Source organism: Salmo salar, chromosome 18, assembly GCF_965601325.2.
Source record: "Salmo salar chromosome 18, fSalSal1, whole genome shotgun sequence".
NCBI lineage: Eukaryota > Metazoa > Chordata > Actinopteri > Salmoniformes > Salmonidae > Salmo > Salmo salar.
The window spans coordinates 42,042,795-42,057,263 of NC_138308.1; positions in this window are offsets into that span (position 1 = coordinate 42,042,795).

A 14,469-nucleotide genomic window follows, 5' to 3' on the forward strand; every position below is an offset into this window, starting at 1 on the left:
AACACGATAATAGACATTATAAACACGGTAACAGACATTATAAGCACGGTAATTCACATTATAAACATGGTAATTGACATTATAAACAGGGTCTCAGACATTATAAACACGGTAATTCACATTATAAATACAGTAACTCACATTATAAACACGGTAACTCACATTATAAACACGGTACCAGACATTATAAACACGGTAATTCACATTATAAACACGGTACCAGACATTATAAACATGGTAACAGACATTATAAACACGGTAATTGATATTATAAACACAGTACCAGACATTATAAACACGGTAATTGACATTATAAACACAGTACCAGACATTATAAACACGGTAATTCACATTAGAAACACAGTACCAGACATTATAAAAATATTCCAGTCACCCAAGTAGACTGTTTTCTCTGCTACCGACCAGCAAGCGGTACCGGAGTGCCAAGTCTAGGTCTAAAGAGGCTCCTTAACAGCTTCTACCCCCAAGTCATAAGACTGCTGAACAATCTTATCTTTGTTTTTACACTGCTGCTACTCGCTGTTTATTATCTATGCATAGTCACTTTACAAATGACCTCGACTAACTTTTACCCCCGCACATTGACTCGGTACCGGTACCCCCTGTATACAGCCTCATTATTGTTATTTTATTGTGTCACTTTTATTGTTTTTATTTGTAATTAATTAATTTAGTAAGTATTTTCTTAACTATTTCTTGAACTGCATTGTTGGTTAAGAGCTTGTAAGTAAGCATTTCACGGTAAGGTCTAGGACCTGTTGTGTTCGGTGCATGTGACAAATACAATTTGATTTGATTTGATTTTGATTACAAACAGGCAACAGTCTTTTGGAAGGTTCAGATGGATAAATGTACCTTTCATGAAGAAAATATAATAGTCGGATTAGTGCTCACAAAATTACAATAACAAAACAATTAGCTGGCTCATTAATCCCAATTTATTTGATTTTTGAAGAACACTGTACAGTCTGAAAGACACTTGATGATAACTGAACTATTCATCGCAAGGACAATATTTTCACAAAAAGTTTGTTCAATAAATGGATTGAATACGTGCTACATATAGTAGACCTTATCTCAGCAGCTCTGCGGAGTAGCAGTAAATTGTCTTTAAAATGGCTGACAAAATGAAGCCAATCTTTAGCTGTGTAGTGAAGTCAGCCTGTATCCAGGGTTGGGGTAGTTTCTGTCTCTCCTTGACCTCAAAGAAGTTGTATGAGGGGGGTGATGGTGTCGACGCAGGTCCTACTCAAGTCCTCATCAAACTCGAGGTCGATGTAGAAGAGTTCTACCTGCAACTTAAAGGGGTTATTGAAAGGGTTCTCCTATGGGGACAGACAAAGAACCCTTTAAGGTTCTAGATAGCACGCTTTTTTTCCTAATGTACAGTCGTGGTCAAAAGTTTTTAGTCTGCTGCCTCAGTTTGTGTGATGGCAAATTGCATATACTTCAGAATGTTATGAAGAGTGATCAGATGAATTGCAATTAATTGCAAAGTCCCTCTTTGCCATGCAAATGAACTGAATCCCCCAAAAACATTTCCACTGCATTTCAGCCCTGCCACAAAAGGACCAGCTGACATCATGTCAGTGATTATTTCGTTAACACAGGTGTGAGTGTTGACGAGGACAAGGCTGGAGATCACTCTGTAATGCTGATTGAGTTCGAATAACAGATTGGAAGCTTCAAAAGGAGGGTGGTGCTTGGAATCATTGTTCTTCCTCTGTCGACCATGGTTACCTGCAAGGAAACACATGCCGTCATCATTGCTTTGAACAGAAAGGGCTTCACAGGCAAGGATATTGCTGCCAGTAAGATTGCACCTAAATCAACCATTTATCGGATCATCAAGAACTTCAAGGAGAGCGGTTCAATTGTTGTGAAGAAGGCTTCAGGGCGCCAAGAAAGTTCAGCAAGCGCCAGGACCGTCTCCTAAAGTTGATTCAGCTGTGGGATCAGGGCACCACCAGTACAGAGCTTGCTCAGGAATGGCAGCAGGCAGGTGGGAGTGCATCTGCACGCACAGTGAGGCAAAGACTTTTGGAGGATGGCCTGGTGTCAAGAAGGGCAGCAAAGAAGTCACATCAGGGACAGACTGATATTCTGCAAAAGGTACAGGGATTGGACTGCTGAGGACTGGGGTAAAGTCATTTTCTCTGATGAATCCCCTTTCCGATTGTTTGGGGCATCCGGAAAAAATCTTGTCCGGAGAAGACAAGGTGAGCGCTACCATCAGTCCTGTGTCATGCCAACAGTAAAGCATCCTGAGACCATTCATGTGTGGGGTTGCTTCTCAGCCAAGGGAGTGGACTCACTCACAATTTTGCCTAAGAACACAGCCATGAATAAAGGATGGTACCAACACATCCTCTGAGAGCAACTTCTCCCAACCATCCAGGGACAGTTTGGTGATGAACAATGCCTTTTCCAGCATGATGGAGCACCTTGCCATAAGGCAAAAGTCATAACTAAGTTGCTCGGGGAACAAAACATTGATATTGTAATGGTTGTCGTCGGGAATGGAGGACCAAAACGCAGCAGGAATGTGGATGCTCATCTTGTATTTATTTTAAAATAAAGAGAACACCAAAATAACAAAAACGAAGAACTCACGAACAACAAAACAGTCTTGTCAGGCTCACACAGGCAAAACAAGAAACAATCTCCCACAAACACTTAACCAAACACATACCCATATATAGGACTCTCAATCAGAGGCAACTAGAAAACACCTGCCTCCAATTGAGAGTCCAACCCCAATAAACTAGACATAGAAATACAAAAGACTAGAGACCACATAGAAATACAAACCTAGAACATAACCCCAAAAACCCGGAAATAATAAATCAAACACCCTACTACATAAAACACCACCCCGAACCACAAACAAAATACCCTCTGCCACGTCCTGACCAAACTACAATAACAAATAACCCTTATACTGGTCAGGACGTGACAGATATTTTGGGTCCATGGTGTGGTGGCTAATTTCTGCATTACCAAATGAGGAGTTACAAACACACCAGTCCGAGTTAACTACATCTTTAATACTTAATTAAGATACTTTTGCAAAAGTTCTTGACCCCCAATAATGCATTCTCTCGAATGAATCATTTAATGAGGTGATTGCAGAATGGCTACAGGGATCTTTTATAGCAACGATACTGCCCCTTCAACGTACAATGACAAACCACAGATACTTAGTAACAGTTCACAAAGGTTACGTTTTGTATGAAAGATATCCATAAAACACATCAGACAGTAACTGCTATGTCAACAGGATTAATGGTATAGCCCAGTATCTGGTCTCCTTAGAACTGTCCCTCCCTGGTACGGTATTGAACAAAAACACAATTTAATCCAATGGCATATATCAATTGTCAACTCTAGATACTCCCATCTCAAGCAAACCCCCTCTTGACCCCACTCCTGGACAGGCTCACTGGAGGGAGTGAGCCTCAAGGCCATATATTATCACAGGATAAGTGTGAGATCTAAGAGACCATGGTCCCAGACACTGCCATAAACCTCCCCACAATAAGGAAAAGGAGGGTGTGACTTGCTCACAGACATTGTGGAGACAAGTCATTGGTTCCCCAGTAATCACGCCATCCCTTCACATGGTTTAAGCATAGGTAAAGACACATTCCCATGACGACACGTCTGACCTCTCCACTCTCTGGGCCCCAAGTGTCTGAGCCCCAGCTAAGGTAGACATGCAACTGAAAAGACACCAGAGTCCAATGGACACTTTCTAATGACAAGTACCTCAAATAAGCATATTATACTAATAAAACATCTTAATTATCTATGTTACCCAACTAATTCTGATTCGTCCACGACAATGGCCAGGAAACTCCCCAGACCTTAATCCTATTGAGAACTGTGGTCAATCCTCAAGTGGCGCGTGGACAAACAAAACCCCACAAATTCTGACAAACTCCAAGCATTGATTATGCAAGAATGGGCTGCCATCAGTCAGGATGTGGCCCAGAAGTTAATTGACAGCATGCCAGGGTTGATTGCAGAGGTCTTGAAAAAGAAGGGTCAACACAGCAAATATTGACTCTTTGCATCAACTTCATGTAATTGTCAATAAAATCCTTTGACACTTATGAAATGCTTGTAATTACACTTCAGTATTCCATAGTAACATCTGTCAAAAATATCTAAAGACGCTGAAGCAGCAAACTTTGTGGAACTCAATGTTCTTGACCGCAGATCTGCAGTTCCAAAAGCTGTCGTAGACTAGGAATTCCACGTAGGTTGTGCATGATGGGTACAAAAAAACGCCCTCCATTTACCTTTTATGGTGGCAATAATGCCCTTTATATAATGTATAATTTGGCACTATTATTGGCACTATTACTATTAGGTTTTGTTGTGCCTTCTTCACGACTGACTTGGTGTGCTTGGAACATGATCGTTTGTTGGTGATGTGGACACCAAGAAACTTGAAGCTCTCAACCTGCTCCACTGCAGCCCCGTCGATGAGAATTGGGGTGTGCTCGGTCCTCCTTTTCCTATAGTCCACAATCATCTCCTTTATCTTGATCACGTTGAGGGAGAGGTTGTTGTCCTGAAAGCACACGGCCAGATCTCTGACCTCCTCCCTATAGGCTGTCTCATCGTTGTCGGTTGTGTCATCAGCAAACTTAATGATTGTGTTGGAGTCATGCCTGGCCATGCAGTCATGAGTGAACAGGGAGTTCAGGAGGGGTCTGAGCACACACCCCTAAGGGGACCCGTGTTGAGGATCAGCGTGGCGGATGTGTTGTTACCTACCCTTACCACCTGGGGCGGCCCGTCAGGCAGTCCAGGGGGATCCAATTGCAGAGGGAGGTGTTAAGCTTAGTGATGAGCTTTGAGGGCACTATGGTGTTGAATACTGAGCTGTCGTCAATGAAGAGCATTCTCACATAGGTGTTCCTTTTGTCCAGGTTGGAAAGGGCAGTGTGGAGAGCAATAGAGATTGCATCATCCTTGGAGCTGTTGGGGTGGTATGCAAATTGGAGTGAGTCTAGGGTTTCTGGGATAATGGTGTTGATGTGAGCCATGACCAGCCTTTCAAAGCACTTCATGGCTACAGATGTGAGTGCTACGGGTCTGAAGTCATTTAGGTAGGTTACCTTAGTGTTCTTGGGCACAGGGACTATGGAGGTCTGCTTGAAACATGTTGGTATTACAGACTCAGACAGGGAGAGGTTGAAAATGTCAGTGAAGACACTTGCTAGTTGGTCAGTGCATGCTCGGAGTACACGTCCTGGTAATCCGTCTGACCCAGTGACCTTGTGAATGTTGACCTGTTTAAAGGTCTTATACACATCGGCCGCGGAGAGCGTGATCATACAGTCGTCCGGAACAGCTGATGCTCTCATGCATGTTTCAGTGTTACTTTCCTTGAAGCGAGCATAAAAATAATTTAGCTCGTCTGGTTGGCTTGTGTCACTGGGCAGCTCTCGGCTGTGCTTCCCGTTGTAGTCTGTAATACTTTGCAAGCCCTGCCACATCCGACGAGCGTCAGAGCCGGTGTAGTAAGATTCGATCCTGTATTGATACTTTGTCTGTTTGATGGTTTCTGTCGGAGGGCATAGCGAGATTTCTTATAAGTTTCCGGGTTAGAGTCCTACTCCTTGAAAGCGGCAGCTCTGCTCTTTAGCCAGTGCGGCTGATGCCTGTAATCCATGGCTTCTGGTTGGGCTATGTACGTACACTCACTGTGGGGACAACGTCATTGATGCACTTATTGATGAGAAAGCAGCAGTGTGATTGACATCAATGCGCTATGTAGATATCAATAATAAGTGATATCCGTATCGCCGTAGACTACACCACTACTGTCATCCTGATAACGGAATTTTATATCCCAATGGTATAAATTAACAATCAATAAGCCTTGACTAATCCCCAGGGTTTGTAAGACACTGGGTTAATAATTAGGCAAGGACTCAGCTTTCTGCAAAAGGTCTTGTACAGTTTATTCAGAGAACGTTCTGAGGTCCGAATAACAAAGATGTTCATTTTATCCTCTCTCTCCGCTACGCACACACATCCACACCCAAAAGTAGGTAACCTATGCACACACTTATGCACAGACAGTAGGTGAACAGTATCTCTTCCTTGACCTCCCACCACTGTTCCAGCACTGCCTGTTCCTTTCCCCATAGATTAGGAGAACCTTGAAGGCTACTCCCGGTATCATCTCTAAATACACACACATTTCTCTCCCTCTCCAGCCTCTACTAGACCTTTATGAGACTAACGTTCAGTACATTAATTATTAATTATCCATGCTACATAAGTACTAATTAATGATGGATTATTGATTCATTTACCCTTATTAGATCATTCTCTTATCATTCCACCCTTAAATGACTAATAATTCACATTGATTATCAAATGCTATATGGAAACATAATTGTTATACAAGGGTTAACCAAACCAATACATTTTACATTTACATTTACGTGATTTAGCAGACGCTCTTATCCAGAGCGACTTACAAATTGGTGCATTCACCTTAAGATATCCAGTGGAACAACCACTTTACAATAGTACATCTATATCTTTTTTTGGGGGGGGGTTAGAAGGATTACTATATCCTATCCCAGGTATTCCTTAAAGAGGTGGGGTTTCAGGTGTCTACGTAAGGTGGTGATTGACTCCGCTGTCCTGGCGTCGTGAGGGAGCTTGTTCCACCATTGGGGTGCCAGAGCAGCGAACAGTTTTGACTGGGCTGAGCGGGAACTGTGCTTCTGCAGAGGTAGGGGGGCCAGCAGGCCAGAGGTGGATGAACGCAGTGCCCTTGTTTGGGTGTAGGGCCTGATCAGAGCCTGAAGGTACGGAGGTGCCGTTCTCCTCACAGCTCCGTAGGCAAGCACCATGGTCTTGTAGCAGATGCGAGCTTCATCCGATACTCATCAATGACTGTCCTTGGCTTATTTCCAATTATGACACTTCGTTTACAGGATTTTCATCATAATCATCATTAAAGGAACAGTCAACCTAAATGTTAAAAACGGTTTCATCACACATTGGCTCCTCATGGTTAAAAGAAACGGAGCCATCTTCCAGTATTCGTCCTCCCACTGGTCGGAGCTCGGAATCGGTCCATATCTCACCATCTGCTGCGTCGTCAATCTCTCTAGAGTTCTGGTGATCAAACCTTTCATACTTGGCATATACCCATCAATCACACAATTTCAACACACTCATACAGGTGAAAGCAGTCCACAATACAGTTCTTACAACAATTTTCCATTTCCCAAACATGAGCTGTGCTATCAGGAATGTACGTACAGCAATGAACCTAATCATTCTACCTACACCGCCCTCTTCTGCCAATAACATATTGAGAGTCAGTCTATTTTACCAGGTCATGAGGGAGGTGGCGGATAATTGATCAGAGAACCTCTTTACTGCATCCCCGGTTTCATTCATGAATCTCTGTTGATTATAAAAGATGTCATTAATCCAATCCACATTTTTATTTATTGTCCACCACCAAAATAATGTAGTGTTAAAGCCTTCACATATTTGATTCATAGCTTTGTATTCATCTGGAATTTTCCTGAGGATGCCAATAGCATCCATCTAGACAAAGCTACTCCCATCCTGGTCAAAACTCCTCCTGTGCCTACTTTAGCCTCCTATAACTGGCCTCTGATGACTAACTCGAACTGGTTGGACCTATAACCCCAGGGCGCAAGTTCCTAACCACCCTTTGTGGTAATTTCTGTCGTATGCATCCTTTGCTGGTACTAGCCCACCCTACATCAGTTATAGGTGCTGTGAGGTTAAGAATTTTCTCCTGTACTTCTAAACCTAACACAATCACATTAAGATATCGTGGCTTCTAGGTGTACAGAAGGAACACTATTAGCTCTCCAATTTAGCTTCTTGCGATATCTATCGGTTGAGGGACTTTGTTGATCTCCACTAATCATGTCTACCCAGTCTGTGATTTTCCTCCCCTGTGACACCCACTGGCCCATGTCCTCCCACCTTTCTGAGGGCTCCCTGGCGAGAGATACATGGGGGCTCCAGCTTTCTCTGAACAATGTCTGGTCTTGTGGAAGTAGCTTCACTTCCACAGCAACATGAATGCTGTCATAGTGTAACCACTTTAACCCTATAGTTCTCTCTGGGGTTCTAAGTAATGCTTCCTCATAGACAGGATCTGGACCTGGGTGTTTGTTATACCAGAGAGCACAGTGTAAGTCATCGGGAGACATTTTAATGAGTCCTGGTACCAGTTGTTCTGAGAGTTCCATCCAGGTTTTAGGAATATTTGTTATCCCCCCTCAGCAAATCCTGACTGTACCAATAACATGGTTCCCCGTCCCCACAGATGACCATATTGTCTCTAACAATGTATGCCTTCATTCCCCTCTCAGTGGGAGTGGCTGCCACATTTAGTTTCATTATCACATCTCTGCCCAACAAGTTTGCTGGGCATAGTTTAGATATTAGAACAGGGACAGTGGCTTCTCCCCCAGATGACTCATGTTTCAGGGTTATAGGAGCAGATAACCGTTCCATGAATTGATGTCCTGATGCTGACCGTACTATTATCTGTTCCCCATTTATTTTTATCCCTTTGGGAGCCTCGTCTGCACAGATTGCTGTGCGACACGCCCCAGTATCACACAGAAATGTAATTCTCTCTCCCATTACTGTTAGTGTCAAATAGGGTTTCTGTTCCTGCTGTAATGCCAAATCAATTGTAGCCAATTCAAAAACTTCACAATCACTGTTTATAACTAAATCCTGAAAATCCTGTTTCCCCTCACTAGTGTCTGCTCCCCCGCTCTCCATAGTTAGTCGTGCCTCCTCTTCCTCCTCCTCCTCCTTCTCTGGCTGTGGGCGCCTGACCTTTTCTCTCTGTATTTGTCTCGACCCCCTCTCTTGCCTCTCCTGTCTTTGTTATTTTTGCAATCTCTGTGATTATGGCCTACTTTATTGCAGTGTTTACACGTCTCCTCACATTCTCTAGCAAAATGTCCTGTCTTGCCACAATTGTAACATCTATTTCCCCTTTCTCTCCTGCCTTGCTATTTTTTTCCTCTTGTCTATCCCTATCTGGACTTTGGTTATGGGAAACGAGTCTACTGACGGCTCTGGGTCATGCAGCACCACGAACACGCTCTCTTCCCCTAGTTCCCATCCTTCTCCCTTCCTCTCTACCTCCCTCGTCTCCCTGAGAACCAGCATATGGGGGAGGGGGTAACGGTACAGACGGCACTTGATGTGGTTGTCTCCGTCTCACTACCACCACCTCATTATCTGGGTTTTCCCGCCACCCCTGGTCTGCCAGGGAGGGGTACAATTTGGGCTTAGTTAGTATCTCTGTGGGAGCCGTGGTAGTCCTCTCTGTCTGCTCCTGGCTAGCCAAATCTTCATTCTTAGTAACTCCCTTACTCTTGGCCCCCTCCGCTCTTTTTCTAGCTTCTGCCAGCCAAACACGAGCGGTGTCAAGGCCTTCTGTACGCTGCTTCTCTGTCTTATCCCCACAGACCCTATGTATTTGTTTAACCAATGATTCCAATCCTTCAACATTTAAACAGCCATCAAAACCGTACATCTTCCTCCATTTCGGCCCAAAATAGATGTTCCTCTTATCTTTTCCCAGCATAAAACGTTCATCTCCCGTTAATACCGATATCCCCTTAGAGGATTTACTACCCATGTTTGTTAAATTACTATCGTAGTTATTCTGCTCCTTCTCACAATCTAGAATTTGAGAAGGAGTATTCATATGAATCCTGAATGATCTTTTAGTCTATGTGCTTTTTTAAACCTCTGATTCAATTACAATCTGTGTCTACTTGCTATTGATCTCTATGTGTGTGCTGTATTTTCCTTTGTCCATGTCCTACTGGTAATTTCCTCTAGGATCCCAGAATAATTTATTTCATGACTTTTGATAGATCCATTAGGTCTCACATGTATATGGCTTTTGACCCTCTTATCTATCTCACACGCAATTATCCTCTTACCCCTGTGGAAATTTCCCAATGTGTCTATGTGTTGTACAACCTATGAGTGTGTGCTGTATTTTATGTCTCTTATTCTATGTGTCCCAACCCGTCTTTTCTCGCGACTGTTGACTGCACAATATATTCATCTCACAATCTCTGTGTTGCTATGTGTATCTCTTTCTTGAAACTTTATCAGTAGAGGTGACTTTTGATCGGACATTAGGTCGCATACGTATGCAACTATAAGCGATTTTCCAGGGGTCGTAAAGCCCTTGTTAACGGCCTATTTATCTGTTGCTCCTTGTAACTTTTGACAATAATATCTGTATCTCACTCCGCCATATTAGGTTTCCCTTCTTCAATGGTGTCACGTCCTGACCAGCAGAGGGAGTAGTTGTGTAGTATTTTGGTCAGGACGTGGCAGAAGAAGTCTGTGTATGTGTGTTCTGGGATGTCTGTTTCTATGTTGGTCTGTGTGGCTCCCGATCAGGGACAGCTGGTTATCGTTGTTCCTGATTGGGAGTCATATATTAGGAGTGTGTTTGTCATCTGGGTTTGTAGGTTGTTGTCTTTAGCACGGCTGTTATGTGTATAGCCTGCTATACTGTTTCCTGTCGTCGTTTTGTTGTTTATTGTTTTTCCGTGTTCAGTCTTTATTTAAAATAAATATATGATGAGCACGCAACCCGCTGTGCCTTGGTCCTCTCTGCACGAAGACAAATGTTACAAATGGATCATCAGATCTAGATTTGCACCTCCGGAAGATCTGACCATCCCCTCCTAGGAGTATTTAGACAGGTGACTTATATTAATGTAATCATGTCTCTGTCCTCCTCCCTCATAATTATATTACTATATTTTGCCTTCCAATTTACGAATCTCTCCTTATGTCTTTCGACCCTTTTTTATGTTTTCCGGTCTCACCATAAGCTAATTTTGTTTTCTGCAGTGGCCACAGTTGCACGGTCATTTTGAACCCTGCTTCTTCCTCCTGTTTGGATTTATACCTGATTCCTATCTTCCATTTGCACAGAATACTTGGTTCCCTTTAACCTCTTACATCTAGACGTTCCGCTAGTGGAACACCTGCTCCAATATCCAATGATAGGCGTGGCGCGAATTACAAATTCCTCAAAAATACAAAAATTTCCATTTTTCAAACATATGACTATTTCACAGCATTTTAAAGACAAGACTCTCCTTTATCTAACCACACTGTCCGATTTCAAAAAGGCTTTACAACGAAAGCAAAACATTCGATTATGTCAGCAGAGTACCAAGCCAGAAATAATCAGACACCCATTTTTCAAGCTAGCATATAATGTCACAAAAACCCAGAAGACAGCTAAATGCAGCACTAACCTTTGATCTTCATCAGATGACACACCTAGGACATTATGTTATACAATACATGCATGTTTTGTTCAATCAAGTTCATATTTATATAAAAAAAACTGCTTTTTACATTAGCATGTGACGTTCAGAACTAGCATACCCCCCGCAAACTTCCGGGGAATTTGCTAACAATTTACTAAATTACTCACGATAAACGTTCACAAAAAGCATAACAATTATTTAAAGAATTATAGATACAGAACTCCTCTATGCACTCGATATGTCCGATTTTAAAATAGCTTTTTGGTGAAAGCACATTTTGCAATATTCTAAGTACATAGCCCAGCCATCACGGGCTAGCTATTTAGACACCCGGCAAGTTTAGCCTTCACCAAAATCAGATTTACTATTATAAAAGTTTGATTACCTTTTGTTGTCTTCGTCAGAATGCACTCCCAGGACTGCTACTTCAATAACAAATGTTGGTTTGGTCCAAAATAATCCATCGTTATATCCGAATAGCGGAGTTTTGTTCGTGCGTCCCAGACACTATCCGAAATGGTAAATCAGGGTCGTGCGCATGGCGCACTTCGTGACAAAAAAATTCTAAATATTCTATTATCGTACTTCGAAGCATGTCAACCGCTGTTTAAAATCAATTTTTATGCAATTTATCTCGTAAAAAAGGGATAATATTCCGACCGGGAATCTCCTTTTCGGCAAACGGAGGAAAAATCACAAAGACGGGGGTAGCCAGTGCACGCGCCTAAGCCCACAGTCCCTTGATCGGCCACTTGAGAAAGGCGATAATGTGTTTCAGCCTGGGGCTGGGATGATGACATTCAGGTTTTTCCTGGGCTCTGAGCGCCCATGGAAGACGTAGGAAGTGTCACGTTAGAGCAGAGATCCTTTGTAAAAGATAGAGATGGCAAAGAAGTTCAAGAAATGGTCAGACAGGCCACTTCCTGTAAAGGAATCTCTCAGGTTTTGACCTGCCTTTTGAGTTCTGTTATACTCACAGACACCATTCAAACAGTTTTAGAAACTTTGGAGTGTTTTCTATCCAAAGCCAATAATTATATGCATATTCTAGTTACTGGGCAGGAGTAGTAACCAGATTAAATCGGGTATGTTTTTTATCCAGCCGTGAAAATACTGCCCCCTAGCCATAACAGGTTAAAACATTTTTCTCTACACAAAATCATAAAGACCGGTCACCAGATATAAACCCCCTTCCGGATATTTCCAGCGTCTAACACCCAGAGTACATTAAAATCCTCTAAACGCTCCCGCCTTTCACTCTCACATCAATCGCTTTTGACAAGTGCTATCACTCATTCATCATTTAATGTAATCTCACAGGTGCTATCCCCCAAAAAACTCAATAAAGCGCACTGACCTTATTCTGCAGCTGAGATTTCAATGTTGGTAGAATCTCGTCACCGCCTCTGTCGCATACCAGTTTGCCACCGGCCTGTAAAGAACCCTCAGCAAGGGGCCAGGTCTTTAATCTATGGATATTTCATCCGCCCGTGCACAAATCCAGCCTCTACTAGACCTTTATGAGACTAACGTTCAGTACATTAATTATCCATGCTACATAACTACTAATTAATGATGGATTATTGATTCATTTACCCTTATTAGATAATTCTCTTATCACATCCTTACCTCCAAGCGTACTTTTCTGGACTCTCTGGACTAAAACCTAATTATGATAAGTGTAAAATATTACATATTGGAGCTTTACAAAATACAACTTTCACATTACCCTGCAGTTTACTTATAAAATGGGCTGAGGGTGAAGTAGATATACAAAATATATAAATGAGACTCTTCACATTGAATTTCAATAGAAAACTTGTAAAATAAACCAGGTCCTGCTACCATGGAGAGGTCAATACTTGTCTATTTATGTTAAATTTGCCCTGATTAACTCCTTAGTCATGTCTCAGTTTACTGACTTACTTATGGAGCTGGCTACTCCTGATGATTCATTTTTCAAATCATATGAGCAAAAAATATTTAGATTTATCTGGGATGGTAAACCAGACAAAATAAAGCGTGCCTATCTATATAATGAATATGAATTGGGTGGGTTGAGATGATTAAATATAAAAGCACTAAACCTCTCTCTAAAAGCTTCACTTATACAACTGGTCTGCCTGCCCAAAACAAAAGATCAAAACTGGAGGAATAAAAATAGCATAAATAGGAAAGTATACCAGTTTCATTTGAGGACCAGGATGTTTTATAGCTGTGCCATACAGATTGCAAAATAGTTAGGAAGATATTTTTGATGTACTGATTCCATGGTACAGGGTGTATGAGTTGATATATAAAACGACGCAAGATTCAAGACTTTGTGCTTTTCAGCTAAACTTATTGTACAGAATTCTTGCCGCCAGCAAAATGTTGAATGTTTGTGGCATACAATTATCGCAGCTCTGCAAATTTTGTTGTGAGGATAAAGAATCAATAGACCATTTGTTTTGGTGTTGCCCTCAGGTAGCCTGCTTCTGGTCTCAGGTTCAGGAATGGCTAGAAAAGCAGAGCATTAGTATAAAGTTAGAAATAGTGTTGTTGGGAGATCTGGAGAGACCTGGTCAGTCAATTACTAATATGCTAATACACTTAGTAAAAGTATTTATCTTCAACTCGCAATCTGTGGATTCTATTTGATTAGATTGATTCAAGCTGAATGTTAAACATCACAACATAGTTGAAAGATATATGGTGCGTATAAATCCGAACAAGGTGGCCAGCAGAGATAGGTGGGATGGGCTGAGCGATGCTAAGGGTTGGGATGTGGAATTGGATACAAGTGGGAGTGGAGTTGCTGGGCGGGGGATAGAATGACAGTCAAAGATAAAAGTAAAAAAAGACAAAATAAAACAAAACATAAGTAAGTTTGAATGACACTGATGGGCAGAGTTGTTACAGATAATGCCTGGTTGCCTGGGGCTCACTGAGGCTGATGCCTGAGGGCTGGTGGCCTGGCAGTTGGGAGCTTGGGCCAGTGGCTGATAGGTTGTTGGTTCAGGTACCGTTTTTTTGACCTTGTGGGAGATCTGTTGATGTGCCCTTGAGCAGGCCGTTGACCCTGGTTGCTGCTGTGGGTCGCTCTGAATGG